Genomic DNA, 21,463 nt, shown 5'->3' with positions numbered 1-21,463 from the left:
ATGTCTTAACATAAACTGATTTAGATATGCATCAACAAATAGTGTTGATTTAATAGGCGCATGCCAGTCAATCATCATGCAGAAGTTCACAGTTTGGGATGGTTAGCTATTTCCTACATTTACCAGCTTTATTCCTAAGGTATATGGCTTGGCAGAAAGTTTGTGTTTCAGTACTGACAGGAAAAAAAAAAAGCATTTTGATACCCCAGGCACTAATTACCCACAACAGGTTATGGATAGTGAATATCTAGCCCGAAACCTTTTCCAGTAGCAGCTTTCAACCAGAAGAGTTAGAAACAGCACTGTCTAATGTGTGAGGCTGTGGTACTGATAAAGCCTTTTGGGAATATTTTCTTTAGTTTGAGCCAACATGTCACATCGGGATGCATAATACCGGGCCATATCAAACAGAAAGGTGATGTGTCAAAATAACAATCAATTCACCAGTACAAAAATTTATTTTTTCTAAACCACAGTTTGTTTAGCCTTGTTTAGATAATTCCAAAAAGCCTGAAGCAGAAAAACAAAAAGTTTCTCCATCAGTTTACTACATTTTTACTAGCCTTTTATATAAAATCAGAATAATTTGCCATGGAATGTGTTTCAATTTGAAATGATTTATCAGTTACTTATTTGATCATGATTTATTGTATGTAATGCATGAAATGTAGTTATGCTATATATAACCATAAAATTACAGATTTTCAGCTTCCAAATTATAAATATACATATAGTAGACCTCTGTTGCATTGATCAGAGGAAGGTGATGTGACTTTTCCATTTATGCAGAAGACAGAGTAAATTTGCACCTTATGTCAGATACATAAACTTTTATAAGTAGCAGCTTACCTCAGCAGTTAGTGTGTCAGGTGCAAATCTACCCTGCCTTCTGCTTGACTTCAGACTATAACACAACTAAATACTTCTCTCTTTCCCATGTGTGCATCAACCTAGTTCATTTGTCCCAGAACCTCTCTGAAGCAAACACGTTTTTGAAGACATAGAGGAGTCCAGAATTTCTTAAATACAACTATTTCTCATTATTTACAAACTTATCTTCCGTATGATCCAGGCTTGCGGAAAAGAACTCCCTTCTTATTTAAGTGTCATTCTTTCTGCCACAGCAGATCCCTAAAGAAATTCTAGCTCCAGTGATTTCAGTTCAAGCTTTGCTATGAACTTCAGTAAGGCTGGATTTCACTAACTGTAGTAGTTCTTCTCCCAAGTGCTTCTTCAGTGCTCCCAAGCCACTCACAGAATAGGCCAAGAGAAATCAGATCCCTAAATCAAACAGAATATCTCAGTGATAAAAACAGGCCTAAAACTGACTTACAAATGTCAAACACTTCCCTGTTTGTAAAATTTGGAAAAGTTTGGGTCAGTTTCCTAATTCTGACTTTTAGATACTTATTGTCCACACAATATCTGTTTGATCCCATTAACTAGTTTTTAAAGGAAAGATTTTTTTTTTAAAACAGAAACTTTAAGCATAGAAATACACAGGCTTGTTTTGAATACACCGTTACTGTATTGGAAGGTGCATACTACATACTACCTTACTTGTAGTTTTTGCATTTTATATTTTTCTTAGAGTAGTGTCTTTCCTTTTCTTTCCTTCTCTTTTGGTCAGCTAGCCAAGACCCAGATGCTAAGCTGTGAAAGAATTTTTTTCCAATAGCTTTTGTCTCTTTGGGAGGAATCTGAGCTTGTTTTACTGGCAACTATGAAATTACTGCTGGGTCTGTTGTGGTTAAGCTGCAGATGGCCTGTATGGGTTGCTTGTTTCTACTGCATGAAATCTCCCTTTGGACTCAGCTATGATTCTGAGAAATGTATGCACTATCAGTCACATGAAAATAAGATCATGTTTTACTTTTCTATGACATTAATCTTCAGTGTCTGAGCCATAATATTAGTTGTACAATACAGCTGCTGTTTTAGGTGAGAGAAAGTAGGAGCACCTGTGGGATAGAGTGGTGAGCTATAATGAACCTCTCATGGACATCATATAGTCTGGCAAAACCTCATGAGATGCTACCAGAGCTGATAGGCAGGGTAAGTAGAAAAGAAAACTTACAACCCAGTTAAGTTAAATACTGTGTCTTTTTTTTCTGGGGGGTCATCAGTTACTAATAGGTTATAAACAAATATGGAAAACAAGATTTCCCAGTTCATGATAAAAAATAGAGAGTATTGGAACATTTCCTAAAATATCCTGGTTTCCATTTTCAGAAGAGCAATTTACATGTAACATGAGGCTCTCTTGGTCAAGCTAATTTTCCTTCGCAATGTAACATGTTTCTGTCTGGGGCTGTGCTTGATGCAAAAGCCACAGGCAATGCCTCAGCTTGTTGATGGTTTGTCACTCAGTTAGTTAGTTTCACTGACACAATTTATACACACACAAATACAGATTCTAGTCATGCCTGTAGATATTTTTAATGTCAAAAAAGCTCTGGTTATTCTGAAGATGAGTAGTAAGCTTACAGCACTGTAAATACATTGTGGTTTTGGAAGAAGATTACAAATCAGCTTAAATGGTAATAATACTTAACACACATTTAGCACACTATGTACTCTGGAGAGGGGACCATTTTTTTTTAATGAATAATGCCCACAAAAGATGTCCGGTTATTAGCCTTGAACATTAATGTCTATTTGTTTATTTACAGATACAAGTAGAGCCTGACCATAGATTCTAACGGGTATATTTTCAAATGCATTCAACTCCTCATTAGGCAGCAAAAGAAGTGATAAGATTTTCCAGTGTGCTCAGCAGGTTAAATGCTGAACACTCTTGAAAACATGGCCACAAGCATTACAAGAGGATCTCCTGGGTGCAAAACTCTTCTGAAAATCTGGCCCCAATTTTTGATGTTGAATAGATGTTAGAAAAAGCCCTTTTGTTGAAACCAAAATACTTTGCAGGAACAGGTCAATAACAAAGAATACTCATTTCTAGAAAGAAAAATAATCATCAAAAACCCAACACAAAGAACTTCAATAAAAAATTCCTTCTTGAAATGCAAAGCATTCCTTCTTGATATTTTTCATAACAGAACTATTTTATTATTAGAACTATTTTATTATTATTTCAATCTTCTGTTTTGAAATGTATTTTATTTTACATGAAAAATGAAACAGCAAAAAAAACCCCTACCTTGATATTGTCAAAAGAAAATATTTCTGTTGGACCCAAATGATTTGGGGCATTTAAAATTTAATTTCATGAAAAATGTTAATGCTTCTTTTTTCTGATTTGGATTACAACACATTTGGATGTTGTGGAATTTCCTGTAAAATGTAAATTCCTCTGTGTGAATGTCTCTAGAACTGAACACGAAACACAGGGCTGGAAGTTCTTCAAAGCCTGTCCTTAAGAGATTTCCTTCAGAGTCCTTAGATAATCCAACAGACAACAAGAACAGGAAAGCTTCTTTCTTGATTTTTTCGTCCATGTGAGACCTAATGCTTGCTTTTCAATATACTAATCTGAACAGTGCCGTATACAAATGTGTCTGATAGTAATAAAAATGGAGAAGAAAAAGGCTGGAGTTCAACAGCCTGTTTGCTACATGTTTCTACATCAGCAGAGCCAAGAAAAACCTTCATTCAATGAGTGTTCAACTGAAAACTCTCCTCTTCTCTATTGATTGTTCCCTACCACTTGGAATTGCTTAAAAAAACTATTCCTTAGTGATCAGATTTTTTTTTATGCAAGGAGAGAGTGTATGTGTGTAGGTATATATAGTTATATATGTATCTACATATATATCTACATATATATTTTATGTATCTTTCATATATATAGGAAGAGAGAGAGCGAGAGATTTGTTTAGATGGACATGTCAACTTAGAGACAAATGATATGGTAAAACAACATCAAACATAATATGTAAATTGGATTTTGAAATACAAAATCTCAAAATTTAGATCAACTGAAGAAGGATTTTATTATTAATAGCTATTGCCAGAATAAAGAGGCAGAAATTGAAAATTAGCAAAATAGGTTAATTAACCCAAAATAAATGACTTGCTAGACTGAAAAGTAGTCTTCCATCTCAATCTTCCCAAAACAGAGATGAAGAAGATTGCAGGACCACATCCTCTCTTCAGATTCCCATGCAAGACATAACTGACCTCAGCAGGCATTGATTGTGTGTATCTGAGGACAGATTTTAGTCCTACCTGCATGATGTACTAGTGAGAATATATAAAATAGTAGGATACAACAAATTACAAGGTACAGATGTTGTTCTTTTCTGATTTCCCCTTTCTCTTTCTCTTGCATTTTGAAGAAAAAAAACTTAGAGGCTAAAGCAGAAAACAAAATCCCTGCTTTCCATTTGGTTGCTGAGTAAAGGTTAGTGACTTACACTGCTATTCTGGGAGGGAAAAAAAGAAGAGTTGCAGTTCAAAATGTTAAAGTACATCTTCCTGGGGAGTAACCATGAGTGAAGACATAGCTACAATTTTTGTTTCCACAGTGTCTCATCACCTGGTTTCTGTGTAAGTGACCTTGGGATTCTAAGGTATTCACACAGTAGTAGTTTGCCACTAAAAGTTTTAAGCTGTTTGCCTTCCAGCCATAAGGCTGGCAGCTTTACCCTACTTGTATAGCAAGTCTTCAGCTCTGACATTTACAGCATGATTGAAGTTCCATCCAGATTCCTCTATTTGCTATCGATTTGCAACTTATCACATTTATTTTAACACTCACAAAGTCTTCTATACTCATTTATATATCTTGTGAAATTAGCCAGAGTCACTGGCATAATTTTTCAATACAAATTGGACATTTACAAATTGTTGGATGGCTGCATTGGCTATAGGAAAAAAAAATCCAACTACCGATATTAGAAGCAGTCATCTGAATAACTACCTTCTATAGACAATGAATACCTTTTAGATTGACTGAAAGGGAAGCACCTTGCATACAGGATTAGCAGTTGGCTTTCAGACACAAATGATAACAATCTGTCCCCTTTACACTAAAAAGATTTTTTTTATAAGGCCTGGAATATAGGCAGACTGGGGAGCTCTCAGGTGGCACAGTGCTCATGTACATATTATTTCTGCATTTGGCTTTACTGTCAGGAGCAAGGAAGGTGTATGGCTGGAATATGCTCAACTGAGTGCAGGAACAAACTATCCCAATGTGCAAGAAGACTAGCAAATATGGCAGAAGACCAGCTTGGCTTAGCAGGGAACTCTTCAGTAAACTAAATTACAAAAAGAAAGCTCATAAGAAGTGGAAACTTGGACAAATAACTAGGGAAGAATATAAGAGCATTGCTCAGGCATGCAGGGATAAAGTCAGGAAGGCCAAAGCGCAATTGAATGTGAAGGGCAACAAGAAAGGTTTCTACAAGTATGTCGGTAGCAAGAGGAGGATCAGGGAAAGTGTGGGTCCCTGACTGAATGGGGGAGCCAAACTTGTAACAGAGGATGCAGAAAAGGCTGAAGTGCTCAATGCCTTTTAAACCTCAGTCTTCACAGGCAAGGGCAGATCCATGACTACTACACTGGGCAGCATAGTTTGGAGAGGAGGTGAGCAGACCTCAGTGGTGAAAGAAGAGGTTAGGGACTACTTTGAAAAGCTGAATGTGTACAAGTCCATGGGGTCGTACGGGATGCACCCGAGGGTGATGAGGGAGTTGGCTGATGTAATTGCAGAGCCACTGGCCATCATCTTTGAAAACTCATGGCTATCAGTAAAAGTCCCTGATGATTGAGAAGGGGCAAACATAGTGCCATATTTAAGAAAGGGAAGAAGGAAGATCCAAGAAACTACAGACCAGTCAGCCTCCTCACCTCAATACCTGGAAAAATCATGAAGCAGATCCTCAAGGAATCCATTTCTAAGCACTTGGAGGAGAAAAAGGCAAATAGGAACAGTCAGCATGGATTCACCAAGGGCAATTCATGCCTGACCAACCTGATTGCCTTCTATGATGAGGTGACTGGTTCTTTGGATGCAGGGAGACTGGTGGATGTGGTGTACCTTGATTTTAGCAAGGCTTTTAATATGGTCTCCCACAGCATTCTTGCAGGCAAGCTAAGGAAGTATAGGCTGCATGAATGGACTGTAAGGTGGATGGAAAACTGGCTGCAGCATCAGGCTCAGAGAGTAGTAATCAATGGCTCAGAGTCTAGTTGGCAGCTGGTATCATGTGAAGTGCCCCAGAGGTTGTTCTTGGGGCCGGTTTTGTTCAACATCTTCATCAATGACCTGGAAGATGGCATATAGAGTGCACCCTCAGCAAGTTTACAGATGACACCAAGCTGGGGGGAGTAGTAGATATGTTGAAAGGTAGGGCTAGGATTCAGAGTGACCTAGACAAATTGGAGAAGTGAGCCAAAAGAAATCTTCTGAGGTTCAATAAGGACAAGTGCAAAGTCCTGTATTTTGGACGGAACAATCCCATGCACCAGTACAGGTTGGGGGCTGACTGACTGGGCAGCAGTTCTGCGAAGAAGGACCTGGGTGTTACAGTAAACAATAAACTGAATATGAGCCAACAGTGTGCCCTTGTTGCCAGGAAGGCTAACAGCATACTGGGCTGCCTTGGTAGGTGTGTTGCCAGCAGGTCAAGGGAAGTAATTATTCCCCTCGATTCAGCACTGATGAGGCCACAGCTGGAGTACTGTGTTCAGTTATGGGCCCTCCACTACAGAAAGGATGTGGACAAATTGGAGAGAGTCCAGTGGAGTGGGGACTTAATAGCAGCCTTCAATTACCTGAAGTGGGGTTTGAAAGAAGATGGAGCTAGACTGTTCTCAGTGGTGGCAGATGACAGAACAAGAAGCAACTGTCTCGAGTTGCAGCAAGAGAAGTCTAGGTTAGATATTAGGAAGAATTTTCTCACTAGGAGGGTAACAAAATACTGGACTAGGTTACCCACAGAGGTGGTGGAAGCTCCACCCTTGGAGGTTTTCAAAACCCAGCTATACAAAGCTTTGACTAGGAGGATCTAGTTGGGGATGGTCCTGCTTTGAGCAGGGAGTTGGACTAAATGACCTCCTGAGGTCCCTTCCAAATCTAACTTTCTATAGTTCTATGATGTATAGTCTCAGCTCTTTTCTACTCAAAGATTTAGTGTAACACAGCTTAGTCCTGAGACTCTGGGAGTAATAATGGCCTCAGTATTAGCTCCACACTTCTGTATTAAGCAGAACCTCAATAAAGCAAATAATCTAGGAATCAAAAACATGTATGCAAGTATATATATAATTGTTATATTTTAAAATAGAAAATATAACTTTTAATGGGTCAAGGAATTAACAGTTTTCATAGAGGGTTTCAAATCAAATCCAGGCCAATTAGCAGTGATCTCCAAGTTGTTCCCATTTGATTGTCAGTGTAGTTCAGTGGCCGATTTGAAACAAATCTGGTATTTGTTGTTCATTTCTCAGATGACAAGTGTCTTGCTCACAGAAATTACAATGGTGGGTATTAACCTTCATTTTTGGCAGTATTGGGAAGCAAAAAAGAATTGACAAGGCACAAAGAATTAACTCCTTTCAAATCCTTAAAGGCTATTCTTTCCTAACCCCAAGTAGATTATGACCAGTTGAATTCCACACTCCTCAGTACACTGAATATATTGTGTGAATTGCTAAAATCTAGGCTGATTACGGTGATAACAGTTAAGCTGTGCAATGCACATGAAGCCAAACATTTTACTAGCTGCATTTGGTTCATATATATGAAAATGCTGAGAGAGGATGTTACTGATCTTTTACAAAATTTTTATCCTGTTTGAAATAAAACAGGACATGTTTCTTCAAACAGCATCCAGGATTAACCTGGCAGGAGAAACAGAAAGTTGTACAATCACTTATTAACCAAGGCACATTGCCTGGCTTGTGTGCTCTGGAAAAACATCAGAGATTCTGGCAGAAGATCAAGGATCATATGGAGGCTTAATAAAATTTCCTATCTTTATATAGGATTCAGTCTCATGACTATTGAGAAGGCATTGATTGCTGCTCTAAAAAAAAGAAATAACCATTCCCATGAAACACAAATTAACAGTAATGTTCAGAAAATTTTGGAATTCAGGTTGGGTTCCACTATATACAAATAAAAAAGAATGTTCTTATGAATAAGAATTTCTTATGTGTTTTCTAAATAAAGGTTGGCATGTTGTATAACTTCTGAACTAAGTCAAAACTCTTTTCTACAATTAAATATGAGTACATTGGTAAATCATTTGCTGGGAGTAGACAATCTAATAAAAAGAAAACAACTTTTGAATGATGTACTAAGAGAAGAGATATTTTAAAATCAGCACAGAGGAAAATTAAGATCTGAGAAAACATCAGTATTAAAGGTAAAACGGGCTGAAGAACTTTGAGAATTATATGAAAAATGGTCTGGTGTTTAGACTGCATCATTCATCTCAAGAATTTACCATCATTTTCAAATGCTGTGCAATGCAGTATATTTAAAATCCTTGCCATGTATTTTCCCACTGGCATTGTCCGTGATTTGTTCATACAGTCCTAAGTACTAAAGGATGCATACTTCCATTTTTTTTTATAAATAGATACTAACACTACTCACTAGCATTTTCATTAAACTCTCACCCTCTTTTTTGTATCCAGAACTCCACCAGGAGTAAAATTAATGGCTGGTGATGCAGTGGGTGTTTTAAGAGATAACTAAATATCTTATGAATTCTCTGGAAGTCAACAGTTTACATTTTTTATATGCTAGTTATTAAGCTGTTAAGTGTATTATTCTAGTTTTCTTCCTAAGAACAATATATGTGTCTCCTTTCTATGTGCAATGCATTATATCATCCTGAGATGAAAATACACATTTTGTTATGACAAAAACTGGTCTAAACAGTGTTTTAATCATAAAGAAATGTGGTAGATCCATCTCTCAGTGGGAGACTTTTTATAAATAGCAGAAAAAGCTGACAAGGACTCATAGGGGAAACGTGTTTTATTTATTTTGGAGACCTTTGGAGACCAGATAGATTGTGTTAGCTACAAAATATTGCTTCAGTTCCTAATGTTGTTGCCCCAATATACCCTAACCTATTGTGCTATTTGTAAGAGAAGATGGAAGTATTACTTTTTATTTCCCTAAAACAAATATATCTGAAAATTCTAAGTAAACAGTTTTATTAAAAAAGAAGGCTTATGGATTCCATAAATTGTATAACAGTTCTCTAGTGAATTAAAGAATCATATTTTTTCTCAGTCATTGTAACTTAGGTTGTGTGTGTACATTCAGGTGACCTGGGAGAATTTCCCAGGTTTGCTGTCATGGTAGAAAACCTGGAGATGCCTCAGCAGATATTCTAATGCTGAGCACTTGAAGAGCAGAGTGCTTGCAGTGCTGATGCTGCACAACCAGGGGGTTCCTGTGCTCACATCTCAGCATGCTCTTCAGGCTCCTTCAGTCTGCCTGGAGACAGAATGGTAGCAGTGCCCAAGACAGAGCTTAATGGCTGACCCAGAATGCTCAGGGTCAGCCTGTGCCTCCCTGCAGCCATTGTAAGGCTAATGAAGGGAGGGTGTTCTGCTTTCTGCTTGGCTGCAGTAGTGGAGTCCAGCAAGTGACTGGACATACTGTTTCCCTGGAGGAGGGAAGGAGTGAAGCACCCTAGAATGCTGGAGGACTGTGCTGTGGGTTATCTTAGATGAGAACATGTACAGCCATTCTGTACTGTCGCATAAGAAACTCTCCTGAAAGTGGTTTAACCCTGATTGTTCCTGGGTTGTTCTTCTACTGGAATAGCCATTTTTGCTCTGAAAAAAAAATCCGGAACATCTATGCCTCTATGGTTTCTTCTGGGAAAGGAGCAACTTTCCCAGGAAAAAACTGAATGTCTGTATGTGGCCTTCGAAAGTTGAACATATCCTGGCCACTCATGGTGTAGTATACTAAATCACAGTCAAAACTATGCTTATTTTCTTCTAATTTTGAAAGGACCTTAAATTCCACCAGGACAAATGATTGTATAATAAATCTAGGATAGCACCCTTCTGGATGATTTCTTGCATATGGACTAAATGGGGTGTTGCATCCCTACATCCTTCTTCATTTCATTCTTCTTCATTTATAAACCTATGAATAAATTATAGGATTTTCCTAGCTACTTCCAACATGCTAATTTAAAAAATGAGCTCTTGTTGGGAGGCAAACAGGGAAGCACTGGGGGGAAAAAAAGCATGTGTGTATAATATAGGCATAAAAATATCCAAGTCCACTCTCTAGCACAGAGAGTTGCCCACACTCCAAAACAATAGAATGGGGCAATCCAAAATAGTAACTAAAAGCCTAAATTGAGAACTTTGGGATTTGTTGTTCCTTTGATAATGTTGAAGCATTTTTACTGGTGACTAAAGCTGTTGGTTGATAAGCATATTTTTTTAGTGGCAGGTTACTCAAGCTTATGTGCTTGGTACTGTTATTTAAGGAATGTGTGCTTTTTTTACATTTAAAAAGACAATACAGAGGGTTTTTTTTTTAAGGTACAGTATGTATTTGTTTTAAATTAGAAATCAAAGTAATGCTGGCGCCATATGCTTAGCTAATGTAAACCAGTGTGAAACTGACTTGCACAAGCTAGAAATCTGGCCTTATTTCAAAGGAATAAAGTAAAGGAAATGAGGCTTAATAACCCTGTTTGGGATACAGTTAGGGAAATTTTTGGGCAGAGATCTGGTGGGGGAGATTGTTTTTCTTACTTTTTTCAATTTAATATTGTATGGCTATTTTATGGCTATATATGGAATCTGCCTGTGCTTGCTAAGAATCCCAAATTAATGAAGACTGTCACAACCCAAGGGTGTGATTTTGTTTGTGTGTGCTTCGGCACTGCTAAATTATTTCCCGCCACGAGGATCTTTCTTTGCAAGGTGCATTTCTCAGTTGCAAAGAGAAAACCCCGGTGCAAAGGAGTTCCCGCCACCCGCATGCAAATTTGTGTCCCACTGTTGGCCAGTTCTAAATTATTCCCACGTGGCGGCTAGCGATTGGCTTGCTAGCCGTATAAGAGGCTTGAGCAGTTTCCGCCCAAGTTGGAGAACTCCGAGGAGAACCCCACAAGGGAGGACTCCGTAACCATCTTGTGGAGGACTCTAAGTGCGTTGTGGAGCCTAACGGACCTAGCGTGTGCCTTAGAGGAGGATACAGGGGCCTGATCAACCTCTAGCCTCTCCCCGTCGCCACCTGATCCCTCGACGTACCCTTCCCTGCACGCAAGTTCCACGGAGCCTAGCAAACTTCGTGTGAGTGTATCCAGAGCTCTGTCCGGGTTCGAGTCCTGCAGGTTTATCTTCCTGTCGCCGAAAACCCCTTGCGACGTACTCTCGTGTCTTGCATCTTCCCGTCGCCAAAAACCCCTTGCGATATACTCTCGTGCCCTGCAGGTTCGAGTTTTGTTTTGTTTTGTTTTTGTAACTGCAACTCAAGCAAGCTTTCCTGCCTGCACCGCGACCATCTACGGTGTAAGTAAAATAATCTTTAATCAACCGCTACGCGTCCGTGCCTAATTCTAGTCCGCCGGCCTGCATTCCCCGACCTGCGTGCCAGGGCTGCTGGCCACAGCCTGCGCCACGCGCCCCCGAGGGCTTCGGACCGCTCCCGGCCCGCACAAAGACATGACTCTGAACTTTACAGACATTGTTAGAAAACTGCACAACCTATCTTGGTTTGTAATGGACTTGAGGCTGTTTTCAGAATTATTTTTATTTTCCCCTCTCTCTTCTTTCTCTTTCTTCTTTTCATTTTTCAGGTTTCCATCCTTTCCAATGAATGCCCAAGTATCAGTTGCAAAAAAGCTATTCTTGTTATGATATTGCTGCCTTTAAACTAATACTAGCATTAGAAAAGAAATCATGACAATGATCACAAATACTGTCTTGTACTAGTATGAAAGCTCTTTCCTTAATAATGTGTAGTTTGCATACTTGTCACTTTACAATACATTTACCAGGCACATCTACTCAATGCCAAGTGTCTTGGTTAACTTTATGTACGCACCATTCTACCCAAATAGGTGGCTTTTAAGTACAGGATTTGATGCATAATGCAGAATCAGGATAGACATGTGTGTCAAAGTACTTTGTATTACAGATCTCAGTTGCTATAGAGTGAAATTATGTCTTATTCTTCAGTCAAATGTCTTGATATTTTAGGTTAATACGATTTAAGTGAAATATAAAAAGTTCATTTTGATTAGCTGGATAAATCCTACAGAAGCCTCTCATTGAAAATAGTAGGCTACAGCACCAGCTTTCACAGGACCAGCACAACAAGCAAAAACAGTATTTTGTATTATGTTTCATAGGGTGCTTGTACACATGATGATGTCACAGTGTATATATGATGGAAATTTCTCTTTGTGTGGCTTAAAGGCATTGCACATTACATGTATCTGAGTTTTGGGGGTTTTAAATGAATTTGCATCATTGCAAACTAAGCTATGTCCCGATGTAGTTTAGTATGCAACGTTGCAACTTGGAACATTGCAGTCATTAGTCAGCTCACCCCTCTGGCCGCAGAAGAGGTGGGCAGGCTCCGCAGAAAAAAAAGATGAGACCTCTTCTTGCTTCTGCCTTCAGCAGGCTCTTATGGCTGGCAAGATGCCTGGGGCTGCCCAGGAACAGACTGATTTGCCCCAGGGTCAATGCAGCGGGGCAGCAGGAGGGCAGCAGGAGGGCATCTGGGTGTGCTGGTGGCCGGAGAAGTTGGCAAGGACAGTGCTTGGGGCACAGAGCCACCCAGGCAGGCTGCTAGCTTTCCTGGGCCTGCTCAGGCCTCCAGCACCCTGTGCACCATCCCTGCTGCTTTTCCAGCGCGCACATGTGAACACCTTCCTACTGCTTCCCTGTGCTGCCCCAGGGGCATGCCAGCCCATTCCTAGGTGGCCCCAGGCATCCTGCTGGCCACAGGATCCTGTTGAAGGTAGAAGTGGCAAAGGGCCCAATCCTTTTTCTCTGCAGAGCCTACCCACCTCTCCCACAGCCAGGGAATGAGCTGACTGATTAATGTCATGGATTAATGGCACTGGCTGTGGGAGAGGTGGGCAGGTTCTGCCAAAAAAAAAAGAAAGAAAAGGATTGGGACTGTGGCAGTGCACTGGTTGTACCATCTGTCAGGCTGTGGAGCATGAGGCAGGCTGTGCAGGAGCTGGCCTGTGGGTTCAGGCCCAATTAGAAAGTCACCTGTCTGCAGGGAGATTCCTGATTGGAGGAGGGATGGGCAGGGAGAGCAGGGCCAGCAGTTGCATCTGGGGAGCTAGAGGAAGGAGGGAGCCTGAAGCTCACTGAGCTACAGCCTCACAGGAAAGAAAAACCAGGCGGGTTATGCTTTAAGAATGTGGAGGAGCGGGAACACACACACTGAGGAAACTCAAGCTGGCTTACTCAGCCACACAACAAACACCAGGGCAGGGGGTATGGACCGCAGGATTTACCACACAAGGTCAAGAACACAGGAAAGGGTGCTGAGGCAGATGTAAAAGATGGCTGGAGTGGTGGAGGGGCTTTGTTTGTTGAAGATCTGTCCAGGAGCCCCTCAGACCTCCAGCCAGATGCTCGGCAGCAGAACAGTAGGCAGGAAGACAAAGCAGGATCAGATGCAGTGAGGTAGCTGTGGGGGAGGGCAGGAGCAGGCAGTCAATTAGGGAGTAATCCAGTGCAGGTGTGGTTTCAGGTGGCACAGCAGGGAATTTCCCTCTCTCTTGAGACGGGCAGCAGCAGAAACAACGGCAGTAGCAGCAGTGATGGTAGGAGCCATCCAGTTTAGCTCCTCAGGGTGTGCTTGTGGTGACAGTGGAGGTGAAGTTGGGGGTTGGCCTGCCAAGGCAGCTGGGGCAGGCAGGGCACCTTTAGGCTCCGGCAGTGATGTTGGGGGAGGCTCCTAAGGGCAAGTAGCTCTGAGCTGCTGGCCAGGCTCTAGCTCCCCCTGGCTGCAGGTCTGGAAGGAGCCAGGCCGGGTTATTTTGCCCCAAGTGGCACAATTTGCCCTAGAACAAAGTGTATGTCCAGGCATGTGCACTGAGGCAAAAATCCCTGGCACAAATTTGCACCACTCCTATTTGAGCTGCTGCAAGTGCCCATGCTTGCATGTGTGAACGCACCCCTAAGGACTAAAACCCTGTCATGAGTACAAGCACCAAAGTATTCTCTATCAAATTAAGAAAATTTATTTTCACTCTTAGGGGTCCAGGATATCTAAACTTAATTAATTCCTGTATTAATAAATGCACCTTTAAAATCAGCTGATTTTAACTCTACATTTAATTCTACATCCTTTGTTTAATATTTGAGCAGTCTAGTCCTCTCTATGTCACCTTTAGCTTGTGGTTGGTATTTGTGGATTGATCAATAATCACTACACTTTTATGTAGTTGTGATTCATGATAAATTGAAATTATAACATACAGTATTTTTTGTTATGTTTAGGATTAGTACATTTATGACCTGCTTTTTAAACATGCTAATGTAGACATATATGTAAATTAGGAACTCACTTATGCTGTGTAAGCTAACTAGGTAACTGCATATGAAAATCATAATAGTTACAATTTATATCAATACTTACTTAATTTGTATATATAGCCTCAATTATTAACAATACAAATCAGGTGTACAATTCTGTTTATATAATGTGAGCTGCTCATTTAAAAATCAGGTCTTCAGTTTGTCTCTGAAGAAACTGAAAGTATAATTTCTCTAGTCAGATATTCCAGTTAGACTCTCAGAATGCTTCAGCAGAAAATTCATGAAGCCGTTAAGTTCACTTGAAAATGCAACAAATTCAATTTTTTGGCAAAAGTCATTACTCAGAAATCACAGCCCCAGACATTCCTCCTTCTAAACCAAAACACTATATTTTAGCTTTAAATCCTTACTGAAGATCCTTTTATGGTTTGAGTTTGTTTGTTTCTAGTATCAAATGCAAAATATGACATGTTGTTTCCATATGTAATTTCCAGAATTTCTAGAAATATGAAAGATCTAGTTTCTTATCGCCAATGTGATTTCCAATTAGCAGAAAAGTTTACATGGTTTAAAAGTTTATCTTTTATGTTTGTGGAAAAGGGGAAGAAGATAGAAAATAGTTATCTACAGGTAGGGAGGAATAGCTGTAGAACAGGAAAAAGGAATTCACTTTCTACAAGATCCCCCAGGATTTCCTGTTTATATATAGATAAATTTGTAATCATTAATTATATATGACTCATTAAGAACACTGGTGCAACTGGTGAAAACTCATGTGTGCACTTGCATATGCCTCATTCATATTGACATGACTTTGTGCCAACAAAAAGTCTCCCTGAAACTAGTAAAAGAATCTTCCAAACTAGCAGAAAAATTGAATGTGTGATCACTGTATTGTTTGTCACCTTCAAAACACTACTGTCTGTTTGCTGTATGCAGATATTTTCACATAAATAAATGGATAAAGAATAAATCTAGACAAGGAAAGGGAAAAATGTGGAAGGCTGGTTGATTTCTTATCTGTATTTTTCTCCACAGCAGAAACTACAAATTAATTTTGTTTCCTTTTTCTAGTTCTTTGCTGGTGTCCAACCAACACCTGAGGGATCACAAGGAAACTTGGGAGTAAGTAATTAACATTCAAAGCCTCAGCATTCACATGCCTTTTACACTTTCTCTTGCTTCCACCTAGCAAGAAATGTTCCAAACAAGCTTTTAATTAACAGGTGAGTTTAATTGATATGTGGGTTTTCTCTGAACGGAAAGGACCTGAGTGAGGAGGAGGGGAAGACTCCATCCTACTCCCTCACAGTTGAAGACCATTAATTCATTTGCACCTGGATGTTGTTGAGGAATCAATTTACTGTAGTGAAGAAAGAAGGCAGAAAATCAAAAGGTAGGGAAGCAGCAGAGAAGGAAGAATTCTGTTATAATTTAGTACACTTACCAAAATATTCACTTTAACAAAGTTCCCTCATGACTGGAATACTAGCATCTTCAGTAATACTGGGTACATCTACACATGTGCTTTACTGTGGAGTTGACTAATTAGCTCTGCAGTAAAGTGTCACTGTCTACACATGTGCCAGTATTAGGGTGCAGTAAACTAATTAACTCTGCCATAAGATAGCATTGTCAGGAATAGTAAAATCTTACAACAGAGTCATTTACTGCACTGCAACACACATGTAAACGGTGACTAGGCATGGCCAGACTCCTGCTTACGACAGCCATGTGGCTTCTCACTTCCAGCATCCTCATGCCTCAACCAGCCCCAACACCGCCCAATATGGCCACCTAGAGCCCTGGGCTGACCCCTGGTGCTCCCTGCCAGCACAGGCCTGCTCCACCCCTGCTTAAATCACTGCTATCCAAGGTACACATATAGACACTGTACCCAGGAGCAGTTTACTATGGTGCGAACTGCACTGGAGTTGATTGCATCACCTTAATTGCACATGGAGATACACCTACCATCTTTCAGGATATAAATACCATATAAGTAATTATTACATATGTGATATTTACATGAGTTGTGCTCAGTAAATCTCATGTAATTTTAGGATTGAGCTTACTGTTTGCTGCATAAATGTTGCCATCTTTCTAGACACTGGTAATGTCTACATGTGTAAATGCTGCAGGGTAGGTTTACTCTAGAGTAAATTAATCTAGAGGAAACCCACCCTGGGTAGGCATCTACATATGCAGGGATCCAGTAGCAGATCAGATGTGGGAATGTAGGAAAACCCCCACAGCAGCTGCTCCTGGTAGCAGTCTGCTCCTGCCCCCTACAGCCCTGAGCTTGCCCCCTGAAGCAGCCAGAGAGATCTCTAAGCTTGCCCCTGAGTGGTAGCCCAGGAGCTGGCAGGGGGCATGGGGCCAGGAGACAGCTGTCTCCTGGTGGGGGCTGGGAAACTGCTCTACCACTGGAGCCCACGTAGGGACAATGTTCCCCCTGCCCTGCCAGCAGGGAGCTCCTGGCCCTGGCTTCCTGATTGGGGGCAGGGGACTTGAAAAGAGCTACAGGGGAAGGGCAAGTCCCAGACCCCTGCCTCAATCCACTGGTGGGGCAGCTAGCACCAGCGTGGGGCTCACTGCTAGCTGCCCAACCAGCAGATTGAGGCAGGGAGCTGGGACCTGCCCCTCTCTTGCAGCTCTTTCCAAGCCCTGCACCTCAATCACCAATTAGAGCACAGGGCTGGGGCCCGCCCCTTACTAGTACAGTACCCAGGACCTGCTCCACAATCACAGGGTGAGGAACAGGCTGGGAACAGACTGGGAGCCGGTTCCCTGACCAGTTCTGCAATTGCAGAGCTGGGCAGGGAAAAAGCTCCCAGTCTGTTCCCAGCCCAGGTCTGTGATGACAGAGCTGGGCAGAGTACAGGTTCTCCAGCCTGTTCCCAGACCCCACTCTGATGGTGGAGCTGCAACTGGGAACAGTCTCCTCAGCCCCCACTCTATGATTAGGGAGTGGGGGCTGGGAGCTGCCTGCTGCCAGGGCACAGGAACATTGTCCATGCCTGGACTCTGTGCAAGCAGCTCCTGGAGGCAGGGATCAATCTGCTGCCCAGATGACCAGGAGCAAGTTTGCTTCCATTTGGCCATCTACACATGCTGTGCAGTACAGTAAGTAATCACAAATATATTCACTACTTGTATTTACAGGTAGCAAATTTCCTTGCAATTAGAGCAAATAACTGTAGTAAGCATCTGCACACAGAGATAAGGACAATTATTGTGCAGTGATTTGCTTTAATCTCAAGCAAAGTATCTCATGTAGATGCACCCACCCACATTCAAATCAGATAATAAAAATCTAATCTCTAATCTCTAGTGGTATCCATACAGTACTCCTGAGAATTTTGTTACCCAACCTAAATGGCACACAGAAATAAATGTACTAAGTGTTCTGTATTAATGCATTATAAACTGTTTATAAGGGAGAGTGTCATTGTCAAGCATCCATTAGATAAGTGAATATATCATTGTGAATGATGTGATAACTTCTCTACAACCATGATCCAAGGTGAATGGCACACAGAAATTAATGCACTAAGTGTTCTGTATTAATACATTATAAACCATTTATAAGTGAGAGTGTCATTCTCAAGCATCCATTAGATAAGTGAAAATACCATTGTGAATTATGTGCTAACTTCTGTACAACCATGATCCAAGGTGCAGCTTTAGCTGAGTGTTAGGGTTTTTTGTTTGTTCACTGTTAACTTTAGAGCTGTGGAAACAAATGCAAACTAAAAGAGCAGAAAAGCAAATATATGAATCAGTACATTAATCGTAGTAGTTCGACATAGACAGCAAGTGACATGCAATAGGTAAAAAGAGACAGCATGAGCGGTAATATAGAAATGATGTGAAACTGTCGTAAATATGCAGTCACTATTTCTGAATATGATATCACCCCTTTCTGTTCTTTCTAGAGCAAAATTGAATAGTTATCATAATAACTATTGGCTTCAAAAAGTAGCTCAAAGTACCATAGAAGCTTGTAGTAAATTCCATTATATTTGCAAGTAGCCAAATATTTGCAGAGCAATGAACCATATTGTAAAGATGTTTGCTCATTTCTAGTATGCACCCTATCTGTATAGTTTAGTGCTGTGAGGGGTTTTTTCTGTACGCCATCAGTCATGTGCAGTATGAAAAGCAGTCAACCATAAAGACTGCTTCTGATTTGAGGCTTTCTGTGAACTTCCTTCCTCTTTGCTGATGCCCAAAGCTATGATCCTTTCCATTTATTTTTTTCAACTCTCCTGTTCAGAATGTATATAAAAATGGTCAGCAGAGACATGTAGGGGGTGCATGGGGGTGTACGTGCACCCCCTGAGAGTGTTGGTGCACCTCCTGACAGGCCACGCTCCTTACTTAGGTGATGGGCATAGGAGGCAGGCAGGAGCACCAGTAGCCCCCCTGTGAGTGCTGGCCTGGGAGTGGGAATGCCGGATGAAGTGCCGTGGCCACTTCCAGGAGCGCCACAGCCACTTCCAGGAGTGCTGCGGGAACTTCCCAGTCAGTGTGATTGGCCGTGGGGGGACCCCCCCAGTCACTGACTGGTCACTGGGGGGGGGGGCATGTGCCCCCCCTGACTAAGGTGGCACCAGTCGCCCATGAAGATGGTAGGAGTCTTCATGAAGAAAAGCAAGGTACAGTTTCCTTAGTATGCCAATGATACACAGCTCTGTGTTTCCATCCTACTATCACAGTTGCTGAGCACTTTCTACCATAATTAGTCTAATCAAATTAAATACAGGTATATGTTTATATACATGAACAAGTGGTCACCACCTAAAACAACTGGGCTCTTAGTTTAACACCATGTTTTAATTGTTGTCTGCAAACCCATAGAAAAATACTTAGAAATTGTGGCTTCAATACTAAAGCATCCTCAATTGCCTCCAAGAGCATTTAATCTATCTTTTAAAATTATGTGGACTTTCTAAACCAATGATGTCCCCATTTGTCTTCCCTGAAAGATGATATTTCACAATCAGGTACACCTATCATAATAAACCATTAAAATGACTCCAGCCCTTCAATGTATTTTTAGAATTTCATATTTCACCAAATGTTATATATAATTCATGGTCAGGGGATATGATGGGATATGACATTTATCTCATTTGCAAAGAAAGGGCAAATAACTCAGCTGCATATCTGCAAATAAATTATAAGCACCCTCACTCACCAGCTTTTATTTTCTTATTTCTCTTTGTGTTAATTTATGTTTCTTTAATGTTAACGGCCTCTTGAGAAACTTAAATCATTAGGACTGCAAATGCTTGTACTATTACAGCATAAAGGAATTCCAGAATTGTATATTTTAATTAAGTCAGGTGTATATTTAAGAATTCATATGGAACCTCGGTAAAATCTGAACGTAGGAAACAATCGCCTTGACAGCATCAGGATAGATAGGATGTCTTTTAGCAAAACTGCTAGGGATTCTTCCTTCTCTTTTTCTTTCTGCAGATCAGTCACTAAAGGGAAACATATATGCACCATATTTGTAACCTTGCTTTCATTGATCTTGTTGGGAGATGAGTCTCAGAAGCACAGAATAACAGTGTCCATTTATTGGCTTCAAGCTTGTTTACTCCAAGATAAGTATTGGGTGGCTGTGTTGTCATCTAGACTTATCCCTAGACTGTGACTCAAGACTCCATTCCTAGCTTTGTGCCTTGTCTGCTGTAAGCACTTAACAACAGTCGCTCACCTTTGCATCAAGTCTTTGTTAGAAATACCCTTACAATGAGCTAGAGCCACTCAAAACATGACCATCCATATGTTAAAACCCCTCACCCCTCCATATACTTGCTCTCCTTATGACATCTATTATGGGTCCTCCTCTTATAAAATTATCACTTTATAGTGGAAAGCTCCTATTATTGACAAGATAAATCTGGTAATTTCATAGTTCTCAGACTTTATAGGGTTCATTTGGGTTTTGGGCTTGATTTAAGGGCCTGAATGATCATAATGTTTTAAAGGGATATGTTCATTCATTACTCAGAGTAAACATAGTTGACACTTGTTTGTTTGTAATTAGGAAGTCTAGAATGAAAGTTTGGATCAGATGCCTTTCTTCTCCAACAGCTGTTTCAAGTTTGACACCACTGAAATAGATTTTTCCCCAATACTTCTGTTCCAGATGTGTACAAGGCTACATAGAAAGTTAGTTAGGAAATACGAATGGGGTCACCTGACCCCAGTTGTCTTTCCTGCCTGGTATGGGTGGGGGGGCTGGACCTGATGACCTTACAAGGTCCCTTCCAGCCCCTAACAATCAATGAATCTATGTAGTGTTGGGTATTTAGTATGCTGATAATAATCAGCTCCCCATTTCCACCGTAACAGGTGGTTGGTACATTATAATTTCCAGCATATCAAGTTAATCAAAAAATTTCCCTCTAGTTTGGAAATCTCCAGGTAGGCTGGGTTCATGAGTTCTATACCATAAATGTAAGAGGTGCGATGGGGAAAGGAAATATTGCTAGGCTGCCCTTGTATTTGTGCAGTCCCTAGCTTCAAGAATAGCACCTGAACATTGCTGACAGCTGATGTGGTTAATATTTACATTTACCTGTAGAACTACTGTTTTTTAAAAAAATATTTAAATAAATATTATAAATATATCAATAGACTATATACTAAAATAATATATAAATATACAAATATATAAAAATATAAATAAAAGAAAAATAAATTATATTTAAATAAAATGGCATTTATTTAATATTACATGTGATAACAAAACTACATATAACAATTTGAAAAACAACACTGAACATATGACCAAACATGCAACCAGTTACAGGAAGGTTCAGTATCCCATTGTTCCAAGATATGCTCTCACTCTTTTCAAAATCTCTGCCAAAAAGATGGCTATAGGAGTGTAGTGGGAAGGTCACCAAATTCAGTTTATACTGGACGTGTAACACTGACAGAGAAAGCCCTACTAGTAGTCTGCACTCTT

The 21,463-nt window shown here is 40.4% G+C and overlaps 1 protein-coding gene across 1 annotated transcript in view; it reads left to right on the top strand.

Moving 5' to 3' along the window:
* The window catches only part of TENM2 (teneurin transmembrane protein 2), a 2,247,577-nt gene that overhangs the window by 987,445 nt on the left and 1,238,669 nt on the right, over nt 1-21,463 (top strand). The window contains exon 8 of the mRNA XM_059733461.1: nt 15,547-15,597. The gene's annotated coding sequence lies outside the window, so the exon portion shown is untranslated. The remainder of the gene's footprint in view (nt 1-15,546; nt 15,598-21,463) is intronic.

The sequence above is a fragment of the Alligator mississippiensis genome, chromosome 9 (assembly GCF_030867095.1).
Source record: "Alligator mississippiensis isolate rAllMis1 chromosome 9, rAllMis1, whole genome shotgun sequence".
In the NCBI taxonomy this organism is placed as follows: Eukaryota; Metazoa; Chordata; order Crocodylia; family Alligatoridae; genus Alligator; species Alligator mississippiensis.
Note: the sequence above shows the minus strand (reverse complement) of the source record. Positions and strands in the feature narration are given on the sequence as shown.